The sequence below is a fragment of the Arachis hypogaea genome, chromosome 2, assembly GCF_003086295.3.
Source record: "Arachis hypogaea cultivar Tifrunner chromosome 2, arahy.Tifrunner.gnm2.J5K5, whole genome shotgun sequence".
In the NCBI taxonomy this organism is placed as follows: domain Eukaryota; kingdom Viridiplantae; phylum Streptophyta; class Magnoliopsida; order Fabales; family Fabaceae; genus Arachis; species Arachis hypogaea.
This window is the reverse complement of record NC_092037.1, coordinates 99,164,407-99,178,394: the sequence shown is the minus strand read 5'-3', so window position 1 is coordinate 99,178,394 and position 13,988 is coordinate 99,164,407. Positions and strand designations below refer to the sequence as shown.

General features: G+C 26.3%; 1 long non-coding RNA gene across 1 annotated transcript; it reads right to left on the bottom strand.

The window, feature by feature from the left end:
• LOC140180444 (uncharacterized) lies at positions 1 to 2,118 on the bottom strand. The gene is made up of 3 exons (XR_011874722.1): positions 1,775 to 2,118; positions 1,506 to 1,692; positions 1 to 184 (listed from the first exon to the last, which is right to left on the bottom strand). It is a non-coding gene; the product is annotated as an uncharacterized lncRNA (long non-coding RNA).
• Between the last annotated feature and the right edge of the window lie 11,870 nt (positions 2,119 to 13,988).

The window sequence follows — 13,988 nt, the reverse complement described above, 5'->3', positions numbered from 1 at the left end:
CTCATCAAAGCTAGTGTAATCTTTCATATTCTCGAAAATTGATTGACGGACAATAATCTCATTGGGTAAGTTTGTCTATTGTTCAAATTATTCTTCAACTCCTTCTTGTAAATTTCCTTGTCCTATTCCAATTGTGCTTGTAATTGAAATAGAGTTGTGATTTTTAGTGGGAGGGAATAACAACCTTTATGATCCAAATTAACAATGAAAAACTATTAAACCAAGCTTTCACATTTGTCAATGTTTGCAATAATAATAAATGAATTAAAGAAAATAAAAATCAGTTACAATTAAAATTATTTAATTAATATTATTACCCTTTTTAATTGTTATTAGTGATTATTGTATTTTTAAGTCTAAGATTTGAATCTCTCTCCAAAAATGTCATTCCATTGGTATCTATTTATTAAGCATGGGAGAGAGAATCATATGACATTATAATATTCAAATTATAAAAAATATATTAAATAGTGATTACAAGAAAGCTTTAGTGGTCAGAAAGTAAACTTATCTAAATCAGCTGTTATAATATCCTGAAAATCCTTAATCTATATGAAAATTTTAGTGGTCAAAAAGTAAACTTATCTAAATCAGCTGTGTTTTTTAGCAACAATACCCCAAAAAAAATGAGAACTGTCTTGGCTAACAGGCTCAACATTAGACACATAGGAGCACAGGACAAATATTTGGGGCTCCCTTCAACGGTTAATCGACCGAAAAAGGAGACATTTGGGGCTATTAAAGAAAAAGTGAGAAAAAAGATTTAGGGGTAGAAACGACATTTACTATCTACGTTAGGTAGACATGTACTAATTAAGGCAGTCGGAGAGGCCATTTCTATTTACACATTCTCTTACTTCAGACTTCTAGATACTTTAATTTATGAGATTCGCAGTATTCTCATCCAATTTTGGTGGGGACAAAAAGGAGCAGAAAGAAAGATAGCGTGGATTAGTTGGGACACCATATCTAGACCAAAGAAGGAGGGTGGCCTTGGTTTTAAAGACCTGCGAGCTCAGAACCTAGCGCTACTTGCTAAACAATGCTGGAAACTAGCTATGCGACCTTAATCATTATTGTCCAAAATTTTCAAAGGCAAGTACTACGGTTACAGCAATATCATGAGAGCAAAGACAGGAAACCAATCTTCTTAGGGCTGGAGAAGCCTTTTGGAGGACCGCAAAGTTCTAGAAAAAGACATATGTTGGAAGGTGGACAATGGTAACAGCATTCGCATTTTTCAGGATCCGTGGGTAACTACATCCCAACCTTTTCTTGTCCCACACAGCTCAGTAATCAGCAATCAAATTATGGAAGTAGCATGGGTGAATGAGCTAATCATGCCTAGCAAACAATGAAACTTGAAATTAATCAACAATATCTTCTCTTCAAACATGGCTAATCGTATTTCGCTAATAAAAATTGAGGAAGGTGATGATCACTTATTTTGGGCCATAACCAAAAGCAAAAAATATGAAGTCAGCTCAGGTTACCAAATTGCCTACCTGTTCTATCACTCTCCAATTGATTGCTGCCCCGAATTGATGCAGCACAAAGACACATGGTTGGAGCTCTAGAAAATGTCTCTACTCCCAAAAATCAAATTTTTTTCTGACGATGTTTGCATGAGAAGCTCCCAGTTCTGGAAAACTTCTACCGTCGCATCCACACAATATTTCCTCTTTGTAGGTGCTGCAATCTTAGCCTAGAAATCATTAGTCACTGTTAATCTTTTGCCAAAAATCGAAGGAGGCCTGGAATAGAAGTTCATTACCTGAGTTGGTTTGTGGAGATTGGTCATTCACCTTATGGCAAACATGGTCGGAAAGTGTAAGCAAGCTCAAGAGATAGAGAAGCAACAACCGTGACTTTCAGATGCTTGCGATTATGTGTTAGCAAATTTGGAAATCAAGAAATCGGCTCATCTTTAAAAATGATACTAAAGGAATAGAACAAATTCTTACTTCAGCTAGCAACCTTCTTCATGACATGCAAGGCCACATACCTTAATTTTTCTATTGGAGTGTTTCATCTTCTTTTCCTAAGCTTTTGCATTTTTACTCGTTAAAGAGTTTTTAGAAGATCCCCAATTCATGTATTGCTTTCCTAGTAATAGACAATGTCTATTTTATCCAGTTGAATAAAATAATTTATCTTTAAAAAAAAATTTAAAATATTATTAAATTATATAAATGAAGTAAATTATGAAAAGTTTTGGCTAATTATAGTTGAAATTTTTTTGTTACCAAACTTTTTCTTTAGACTATATTTAATTATGGCTCTTTATCTTTATATGGAAATGTAGAAACACTTATTGGTGTACAATATCACGTATGTCTTTTTTTATTTTTATTAATTTATTATATATTCATTATTATTCTTAAATATAGTAATTATATATTATCAACTTTTATATATATATATATATATATATATATATATATATATATTAAAATTAACTATTTGTATATATAATATATATTAAAAATACCGAAAATATTTAGTAACCAAAGAAAATAAACTAAAAATAACCATAATTTGTCTTATTTAGTATTTATTAGTTGTTATGACAATTAATAAATGCTAAATAACATAAATTCTAGCTATTTCTTTTGTCTCTCTAATATTATCCTAAAAATACTATATGAAACCACACATGATATAATTTGTATTATTTCTTTGAATACATTCCAAAATAAAAAATATTATCAAAAATTATCTTACAAGATATTTGATCTACTATTAATAAAATATTCACACATACAAAAAATTGAATTAAAAGGTCTGATCTTATACATGATGATATTTAAAAAATATTAAAAAATCTTATTAATAATTGTCTTTAAGAATCTTGTTAAAAGAATAATAATAACAAAATTTTATTCTGATCTATTCAGTGAGTTAACAATATAGATCAAATAATATTATTATATCTTATTATGTATCATGTATGTAATAAGGTTATTTATACTTAAAAAATATTATAAGAAAATATATATATTTTTTTAAAAGGACATTCTTATACTATCTATCCATATAGTGTTATTATTTTCCTTTCTCTTATGTAATTTATTTCTTGAACATTCAATACTTTTTAGGAGTTATAATTTTTTTAAAAGATTTTGCGTTAAGTACTGTTTTTAGGCAATTGTTTAAGGTTATATCACTAGTCAAAATTTTTAAACCTTTTTTAAAATATATTATAAGTATATAAAAATTTCAACTACTTAATTTTACAATTATTAAAATAAGTTATGAATCGTCAATCAACTTAAATCACTTGTAAAAATAAAGGAGTTAAATCAGTAAAATCACAACTGTGTATTAGAAACAAGTTAATTCGGCCGGTATAACTTATGAGATAAATGGGTTTGGGTCGAATGAGTAGTTAGTTGTTTAGCTCTTTTTCTTCTCATTTTATTTTTTTCTTTTTGGATATATAAAATCTCTTCTAAAATACAAAATATTTTTTTATTTAAATAATTTACTATAATATAAAATATATGAATGTATAATAATTTTAATTTTTATTTATATAATTTTTTATTGATATGGATATCAAGTTAAAAATAACTAAAATTATGAAGATTTAAAAAACAATTAAAAAAATGAGTCAAACGAATTGATTCGTCTAATTCGTTGATTCGGATGAGTCAAGTCAGGTACCTACAAAAGAAGCGTAGTTTTGTGGCGGTTTTTTTTTATGATTAACGGCAGTCAAAATTGACACTAATAATTGGCCACTATCTTCCATTTCTATTGTAGTGGGTTGATATTTTTTTGATTTGTTTAAAATATGAACCAACTCATTTTTTTTAATTTTGACTCGCTGCTTGTAACAAGTTAACTCGAATTCGCCTCTCATTTAGTTGACATAATTACTTAAGTTTTTATAAAAACTTTTTATATTAAACACTTTAACTAATGTTTTTAGAATATTTATTAATTAACAAAACTTTTTTCAATATTCATTACTTACATCTAAGGTTGAAGATTACTTACTGTTTTAAAGAAAAATATTATATATACACGAAAAATAATATTTATTGTATAAATATATGTGTTGTTCAATTCATTTTTAATGTATATTTTATATGTCAATAATATACATTTTATATAAGTCACTAATTTAATAGTTAAATTTGTATACACATGTAGGTTAAAATAAAAAAAATTGTTCTTTCTTATAACAAAAAAGATATTATATACAATATACGCATATTCTCTTAAAAATTTTAATCACAATTTTCACTCTTCAATCAGGTTCTGGAAAAGAAAAAAAAAATCTCCTTAGTTGCATGGTACAAATTTCTTCATGCATATATTAACAAGAATGTAGTAGAGCTAAATAAATAATACAAAAAAAGATGATATGTTATCAAAATCCAAACGCATCTCCAAAAGAGAAGGAGAGTGAATCTATAAAGATAAAGATACATACAAATTATTAAAACAAACCTAAGTATAGTTGAATGATGACCCTTCTTTAATTCTCCAACACATGAAGAAATTAAACCTATCTCTTTGGTTGCTTTATCTTCTTTCTATAGGTTTATTTATTCCATCTTTTTCATTTTGATGTGAATGTGAAGCTTTTCTATTTGGTATCAAATTCTCTATATATTATTCTTCAAAAAGATATTCATTGTCCTGTTTGTTTCCTAATGATTTTTTGCGCACAAATTCATATGCTTTTTGTAATCTCCATACCACACCATTCCCCTTTCATTTTCTTCCCCATTTCTTGGCATGCTATATATTATAAATAGAAATGACTTCATTATTTGAAGATCAATTTTTAGGTTTAATTTCTTATGAAACTATTATTTAAAATTTTAAATTGTTATGATATATATCACCGTATTTATATATTAATTAGAAAATGGTGAAAATTTAAGTACAGTCAACTTCACGTGAGTTGATAATTGAGAGCTGTTAGATGATTTGACTAATTTGACTAAATTTTTATCTAACAACTCTCAATTATCAACTTCGCATGAAGTCGACTGTACCTGAATTTCTACCTTAAACAATTCGATGATACCAAAAAGGATTACACTTTCAGTTTCTGTGCAGGTGTGTGTGAGATTAAAAGTCTAAAAAAATATCATTAAAAAATAAAAAGTAACTGTTTCTTTTTTTCTTTTTCAACTTTTTTCGTTCAATTTTTTCCCTGTTATGAATTATGATACGTCTTAACTCTTAAGCACGTGATATGTGAAGCTAAGTCAATATTTGATGCAGACCGTATTTCTTCGTTTAAGAACTGTGCACTAAATAATGAACCGTATCTTTCTCACTAGTCACTAGTCAGTACTACTATCATTCCAATTTTTAATTAAAAAAAAACTTATAATTTATAAAATTGTGATATATAAATTGGTATCCACAATTTGTGTTATCTGACTTACTGTTATCACACTAGTGTTGAATTTATCAATTTAGACTCGTATTAACGTATTACATAACTTTAGTCGTTGTATGAAAAATAATTAGCATTTTTTGTTGAGCATTACATGTAGGGATATAAGTACGGGATTGGTTCGAATTTATAGTGAAATTAGAATTGGTTCGATTTGATTTGAATTTATATTTTTTTATGTATATACCAAAAAAAAAAACTAAATCGATTGAAAATGAGTGTGTTCAGTTCGGATAATTAAGTACCCGATGAAGTAAAAATTTATTAAAAAAAAATTATCTTAAAAATTATGTCAGTACAATAAACATGTGAAATCAATAGAAATAATCTAAACATATTAAAACTTAAACACATTAAAATTCCAACATATTAAATACTAAAGACATTAAAATTCAAACATATTAAACACAAAACACATTAAAAACTAAACACATTAAAATCAAAACATATTAAATACTATACACATTAAAATCTAAACATGTTAAATACTAAACATATTAAAAGCTAAATACAAGAATGCAATAGAGAGAAACTCAAAATTATTAAAAGGCATATATATTTTTTTAAATTTTTTATTTAATTAATACATAATCGGATCCACGGATTGGTTTGGGTTCCGCATCCCATAACTGTTACCCGAACCAATTACTAGAGAGAACAATTGGTTTGATTTGGATCAGGTCCGAATACCCGTTAGTTCTAAAATCAATTTAATTGATTCGGTTTGAATTTGGACTAATAATTAGATACTCGCTACCTGTACTCACCCTAATTACGTATTTATCAAAAGTATTTTAATGTTTTCTATAATTATATATATTTTATATGATATAAAAATAAAAATTAAATATATTTTAATAATTAATAATTGTGTAAAAATTATAATGTAAAATATTAAATTTATTTGGAGAAGGAGTAGAAACATAAATTAGTAAAAAAAGAATATATATATATATATATATATATATATATATATATATATATATATATTATTTATCCTAAATGTTGGATGGAGAAGAATCACTTTTTTTTTACTCATATCACATATAGTATTTTGTATGATAAAAGAAAACAATTTAAGTTAGGCTAAAAATATTTAAAATAAAAAATTATTAATTCTATAAAACGACTTGATAAGATAATTTAGTTGAACAATATAAAAAATTTGTTCAAATAGTTTAAATTTATCGTATTTAATATTTATTAATTATCACTAAAATTAATAAATATTAAATAAAATAAAATTTTATTGTTTGAACTATTTTTTTATTGTCTTTATCAAAAATATTACCGTTCTCTGAATATAAAGGAAAATCATGATTAATTGTTTTAGGATTTTGGTCTCACCTTAAATTTTAAAGTGTTATTTGGTGTGACCTTGTTAAATCTTTTAAGAGATAAGTATTGTTTTGGTCTCTTATGTTGAGGGTCGGAATTAAATCCGTCTCTGATCTAATTTTTTATTTAGAATTATCCTTAATATTTTTTTCGTATTAAAATCGTCATTTTTATTCTTTTTTTAACAAAAATACCCTTCCTCTTTTCTCTTTTCCCTCCCCCTCCCCGTCCCCCACCCCCGGTCTCCCCTTCTCGCCTCTCCCTCCCCTCCACCCAACCCACCATCCCCCTCCCCCTCCCCCTCCCCTCACCACCAACCCCACTCCCGCCCCGTCTCCCCTTCCCCCCTCCTCCTCCCCTCCCCCCATTACCAACCCCACCCCCGCCCCGTCTCCTCTTCCTGCCTCCCCCTCCCCTCTCCACCAACCCACCCCCCTTCCCCCCTCCCCCTCCCCTTCCTGCCTCCCCCTCCTCTACCCCCGGTCTCCCCTTCCCGTCTCCCCTTTCCTGTTTTATTTTTTTTTAATTTTATAATTTTTATTAAAATAAGGATAATTTAGGAATAAAATTAAAAATTTTATTAAAAAAAAACGATTTTAATACGGATAAAACGTTAAAGACGATTCTAAACTGAAAATTAGATCAGGAACAGGTTCGATTTCAACCCTCAACATTAGAGACCAAAACAATACTTATCCCAATCTCTAACAACCAACAACTTAATTAAAAAAGATAAAAATTATAAGTTATAACTAGAAATTTGACACCAATTTCTACAATTCAAAAACATACTATTTTGCTAATTAAAATCTCATTTCAATTTCAGCATTAAACATTAAAAAGGTAAAAATAACTTATACCAAAATCATCAAAAGTGGAATTCACTGCACTTAATTATTTATAGAGTACTATACTCTATATATGTAGAGTAGTTTTTGAAGTAGTGCCTTTTTTTTGTTTCTTTTTAATTTTTTAAAAATATTATTGTAACAACAAATAATAATTTAATAAGTAAAAATGAATTATCTAAATTATTTTTATTAGGTATTGAATACTAACGAATATTAAAAAGTAATTTAAATAAGTTAACTTTTAATTATAAAAAAATAATTTTTAAATTTTATACATTCAAATCATGACAAATTAAATTAAAAAATTAAATTTTAATATATTAACCGTGTAAAATATTTTATATATCCATTCAATCATATTTTTTTTAGATTATCATTCACACAGTTAATATTAAAAATAATTTTTTTATTAATATAATTATATGTATAAAAATACACATATATCAAATTATTTTACATTAACATTAAATTAAATTGAATTTAAGGGTTATTATCGATTATGTACATTTGAATTTTCGTCATGCATGATGTCAGCATGATGTCCTCTGTTTATTAGTAATCAAATAATACTAATCAAAACTAGTCATAATATTCCCCATTGCTATTTTCCTCGAACTAGAAATGATATCTTTATAATTTTCACGTGTCTGTCTAAGTACAATAATAATGATAGTGACAATCTTGGAAGAACATTAATCCATGTGATTGCATATAATTGCATATATTGAATGCTTCCACACCATTAATATTTGAACATCGCATCATTTTTAATTATCACTTTAACGAAAATACCAATATGCATGGACAACTGGTTAATCACTAATTAGTACTTACTAGTTACTACTAAATTATAAGAAGGGTTAACCAGTACTTAGCTTATTATTCTCTTTTTAAATTGATTATCATTATTCTTACTTTTTATTCATTCATTAAAGATTTAATATATCAAGTTATTACTATGTCTATATATATGTATATATTAAGTTCTCTAGGAGTAATAATAATTGAATTAATTTATATTTGCATTATTGCATTTCAGTCCATATATATATATATATATATATATATATATATATATATATATATATATATATATATATATATATATATATATATATATATAGAGGAATATTTTAATTTGTTTTTAGGAATATTAATTTCTTAACTTATATATTTAAGAAAAATTTCCTCGACCCACAAGTTTATGTATAACTCTTCGTTTGAAATAATTTTAATATATATTATTATATATATGTTATATGTAAGCAACTGATGATATATTATATTTATATATTCTCTAAATTTATTATTGTTGAAATTAAGTTGAATATAATTCAATTATAAAGTAAAGTAGTAGATGTATATTAATATTAATATTTAATTATATGTTGCTAGCTACTATATAAGTTGAACATAACCATTAAGTTATGGTAATAATAATGATCTCATAATTTATAATTCACTATTGAGCATTATATTAATTTTTCTCAATGCCTGATTAAGAGAAATATGAGATCCTTTCACTTAACCATATCTAGAAAAATGTTTATAATTGATAGCATGATGTTATTCTAACCGAAAATATATAGAAAAATGAAATTGGAGATATAATAATCATGGAGTCAAATCAACCATGAATATTATTATACATGCATGCACGTCATGTGACTTATAGTTTTTCTCCACCAATCACTTTCATTTTTCCCCCTCAAACTCAAAGTGCGTGCCTAATGACCAGTTCAACCAAAAAAATAATAATTCTATTTTACTTTTTTTTTTTCAAAAGAGAAACATACATTTGGTCACAAAATCTTTTCCTCCACATACATGTTATTAAAAACTGAATATTCAACTAAATACTAGTTAATATAATTGGCTATTAAATATTATACATTTAGAAGTTTCAAACTTACCCCACAAGTTGGTTAGGTCAACCTGCACAGCTTGTATTTTTTTTTTAAATTTCATCCATATTTTAATTTTTAATGCAAAGGTCCACACACGAGAAGAAGAAGAAGAAATATCATATACGAAAATGGTGTGCTCTCCAAGAAAGAGATATATCAGCAATAATTCGGCATCATATTCATATATCATGTATATAATTAATGATAAAAACAATTAAATTAAAATGCGTAGCAAAAGAGTCAATTGTTTCCTTTGTCCCCACGACATGAAAATACAGTAAAATAATAAAAGCGACTAATGCTGAATTTTATTAGCGTAGTAGTGGTTCGTAAAGTAATAATATAAAATAGAAAATATTCTTAATTCACTACCAAAAAAAATTTTTAAAATTTTAATAAAAAATATTTAATGACAATAACATAATAGTCATTTTATATCTTATTTAATTTATATTTTTATAATAATTATATACTTTCTATTATTATTAAATAATCTTTATTTATAATAATTTTATAACTACTATTAAAATTTTGTAGCAACAAAACATAAGATAAATATATTAGTGACTATTTTTATTACCATTAAAGTAAAATAAATAATTGCTAAAAATAATAGAAAAGATCATCATTTTTTTTTTGTTTTTTACAATATGTCGATATCTGTCAACCTGGTATACTAAAGACTAATTTGCTGCAATAAGAGTTTGTCGTTGATTAATAAGTTGTTGCATGCATAAAGTAGAATTCAAACTTGATCTTTTCTTAAATGAACTAATAAACTAACCATTAAATCAATCCAACTTGGTTGAAAAGATTATGATTATTTTGGCAAATATTGCTGACCTTTGGTATAAGAAATATGGATTCTTAGAATGTGGTTTTTTTTTTATATACTTTTTGGTCATGTAGAATGTGGTTATCAGTTTTCACTTTCCAAGTTCAAGGAAGAATAAGACTGGGCCTAAAAGCTTGAGCCCAATAGGAATAAAAAAGGAGCTTTGTGCTGCTAATCTGCTATATGATGTATTTTTCCTTATGAGTTATGCCACCCACTAAATGAAATTGTAGGAAAAAATGAAAAAGTTTGTCAAAAATTGAGAAAAGTACGTTTTTACCCACAATAGTTAAAAAGGTTGATAAATCTATTTACGAGAAAAATAAAATAAAATAAAGTTTGTATATATAAAAGATAGATTTAGGTTAATAAAATTATCTAAGTCTTAAAAAAGTATAATTTATTTTTAAATTATCTTCTTTTAATCTAACTGAATTCTAAATTTCTAATCCTAAAGATTAGTAGATTATTGTTATTTTGAATAGTTTTGTTAACATCTTAATCAAAGATTAGTCAAGGTGATAATTCCATCAATTCCTTAGAGTTATTGTGTTAAAATTCTCTAAGAAGATTTTATGAGATTTATAACTGTATCCCATTAAGCATTTTTATCAAAAGGTTTATTTTTAATTAAAAGGTTTAAGAATAAATTGGTAAAAAAAATGCAAAAGATTGAGACCTATAAGCGCAATCTTAAAAAATAAAAAAGACAAAAAACTTCGTAAAAGATTTAAAACATCAATAAAAATATTCAATTATTAAATAATTTTGTTTCTGTTAACAAAAAAGACGAATGTGATACCATATAAAATTGTCATATAAATATTCATGCTAAATCTTAAATAATACATAATTTTGTTGAAAAATCTAACACACATTGTCTTTAATATTAAATCCAAAATTAAATACTTTATAAATATTTAAAAAACATAAGGAATACTTAAAAAATGCACCATTAGACTCTCATTGATCCTCTTAAAAAATACACCACTAGACTCTCATTGATCCTCTTAACACGATGAAAAATTAAAGAATTGATGTATTTTTTTAGAGGAAGACTAATATTAAAAAAAGAGAACATATAACTCCTACAATATCAACACTTATAAATAATTCTTGCACTTTAATAAATTACGAAAAAAAATGAGATACAACATTCCAAAATTCAAAGAATTTCATCGAAAAATGAGTTAGACCTTCAACTGTTATAATAAATTTGTAACCCCTCCAAAATTTTGTTTCAAGCTCCGCCGATAGATCAAAGTTCATCCAACTAAACTCATCAAATCCAAAAGTCTTAAGTTCCTCCAATAAAATCTGAAGCTCCTTACATGCATCATCATTCATATCCTTCACACTGTGACTCTTAAGAAAATGCGAAACTCTATACAAAGCATCCATCGACCATTCAATATACTTTTGACTTCTCTTACTCTTCTCAAGATGTTTGATACCATCACGCCATGTTACAAATAGTTGCTTAAATAGCTCCTCCAATTGTGGAACAGAAAATTTTTCTGTTTTGCATAAATTCTTGAAATCCGTTATTGAACGATAAATGTCAAATGAATAATACTTGATCCTCAGCTTAGGCAAAGTGGGATAATTACTGGACAGGTTATAAAAAACCTCGGCAACAACAATGCAAGTATCATTCACAACATACCCTTTGCTAGGGTCACAAAATTCATCTAATCCTATTTCGAATTTGTACTCCAGAATTGAACTCCCTGGCAAAATCATATACAAAATTATTGAAGTTCCATGATAATTAAATTCATAAAAACATACAATTGTTGTTAATATATATATATATATATATATATATATATATATATATATATATATATATGATAATTTTGTAAATTGAACTCATAAGCAATAATTAGGGAAGAAAAGGAACAAAATATATCTTTAGGATCAATTTAGTCTTTAAAAAATTAGACGTTTTAAATTAATTTCCAGAAAATTCAAAAGTGAATTGGAATCTTCATTATATATATGATTAGAGGAGCCATCAAAATGAATTGCGATTCGCGAGTCGCTTCAAATCGTTCGAAAAAATAGATGAATCAAACCACTAAAGTTAGGACTTGTTAGGAAGTAGAAAATATATATATATATTTTTTTATCAAAGTATATGAATGCATAATAAATTTTTTATTCGTATGTATATCAAATAAAAAAAATTGTTAAAATTATATAATAATTTTTTAAGCAAAAAATTATAAAAAGAAAGTCAAGGGAATTAATATGTTTAACTCGTTAATTCAAATGAGTTGAGTTGGATGGACATTTTACATTTAAAATACAGATCAATCCGTTTTTTTTAGCAATGCAAGGGGATCAATAATTTTTGTCATTGGTAGCCATCAAATAGCCATCAATGATTATTTAATGGTATGAGATTAGTGTAAGATTTCATCCAATGGCTCATCTTTCTCTGTTGATTACATGCTGACCAAAATTTAATAAAATTGCTGGCCTCTCAGACTTTTCTTTTTTTTTATTTATATTTTTGCTCATCACTCATACTGAGTTGACTCGAACCTTACCTATTCACTCGTTTAACAACTTTAGATATAACATATGACAAAATAATTAAGTCTATTTTTAAATAATCAATATAACCTCTCATGATGAATTTAGTTATTAATAATTAAGCCAAACGACACTGCATAAAAAAATATATAATACTAAGAAGATAAAACACACAATTATTTTATTTAATTTAATATATATAATTTTATATATGTAACGTTTATAATGATAAAAGCTTCCAAATCCATAGTATGGAAAATAAGTACGTACCACGTGTTTTGTTCATGTTGTCAAATTGATTAAGTACATAAATTGTAGATGAAAGTATCAAGAAGTAACAAGGATATTTCCCACGACACATTTGAATGGTCAAGCATTCTTTTTGATACCACCTTTCTCGCTGCATAACAATTCGCCTAAAACGGAATCCAAAGAAAACATGGGTTAAAACCACACATCAAAGTTAGTATATTATTGCATGATATAAAAGAGTTGATTCAATTGCAAGTATACCCTGAGTAAAGGCCAACTGAGAATTCATTGGAGGAAAGCTTCAGATCCTTGCATCCATTCCATTTAGAGAAATTTTTAATGGTCCATGTGTACGTCACTTTCTCACCAATGCAATTTTTTGTTTCAACCGTTCCTTCTTCATCAATCTTAATTTCTGTGGTTCAAAGTGCATGAGGAGTGCTAGCAAGGATACAGTTTAATTTATTTTTAATGTATATTTTGTATTTCAATATGTATTCTATACAGATAACACGTAATTAATTTAGTAATTAACAACATAATTTTAAAATATTACATAAAAGTTTTAAGAAATTTTCACTTTCTTCATCTCAATTTAACATTTGTGAAAATGAAGCTTGCTTACATTGCCTTATCATCCAACAACAAAAGCAGCAATATTTTAGGTAAAAACTTAGGCTGAAGTCGGTGAAGTCGACTTCAGGTGAAATTAATATCTGTTAGATAAAAATTTAGTCAAATTAATCAAATCATCTAACGACTCTCAAATATCAACTTCATGTGAAATTAATTGCTCGTTGAGTTTTCACCATTTTAAAAACGAAAAATCAGAAAACTAGTGA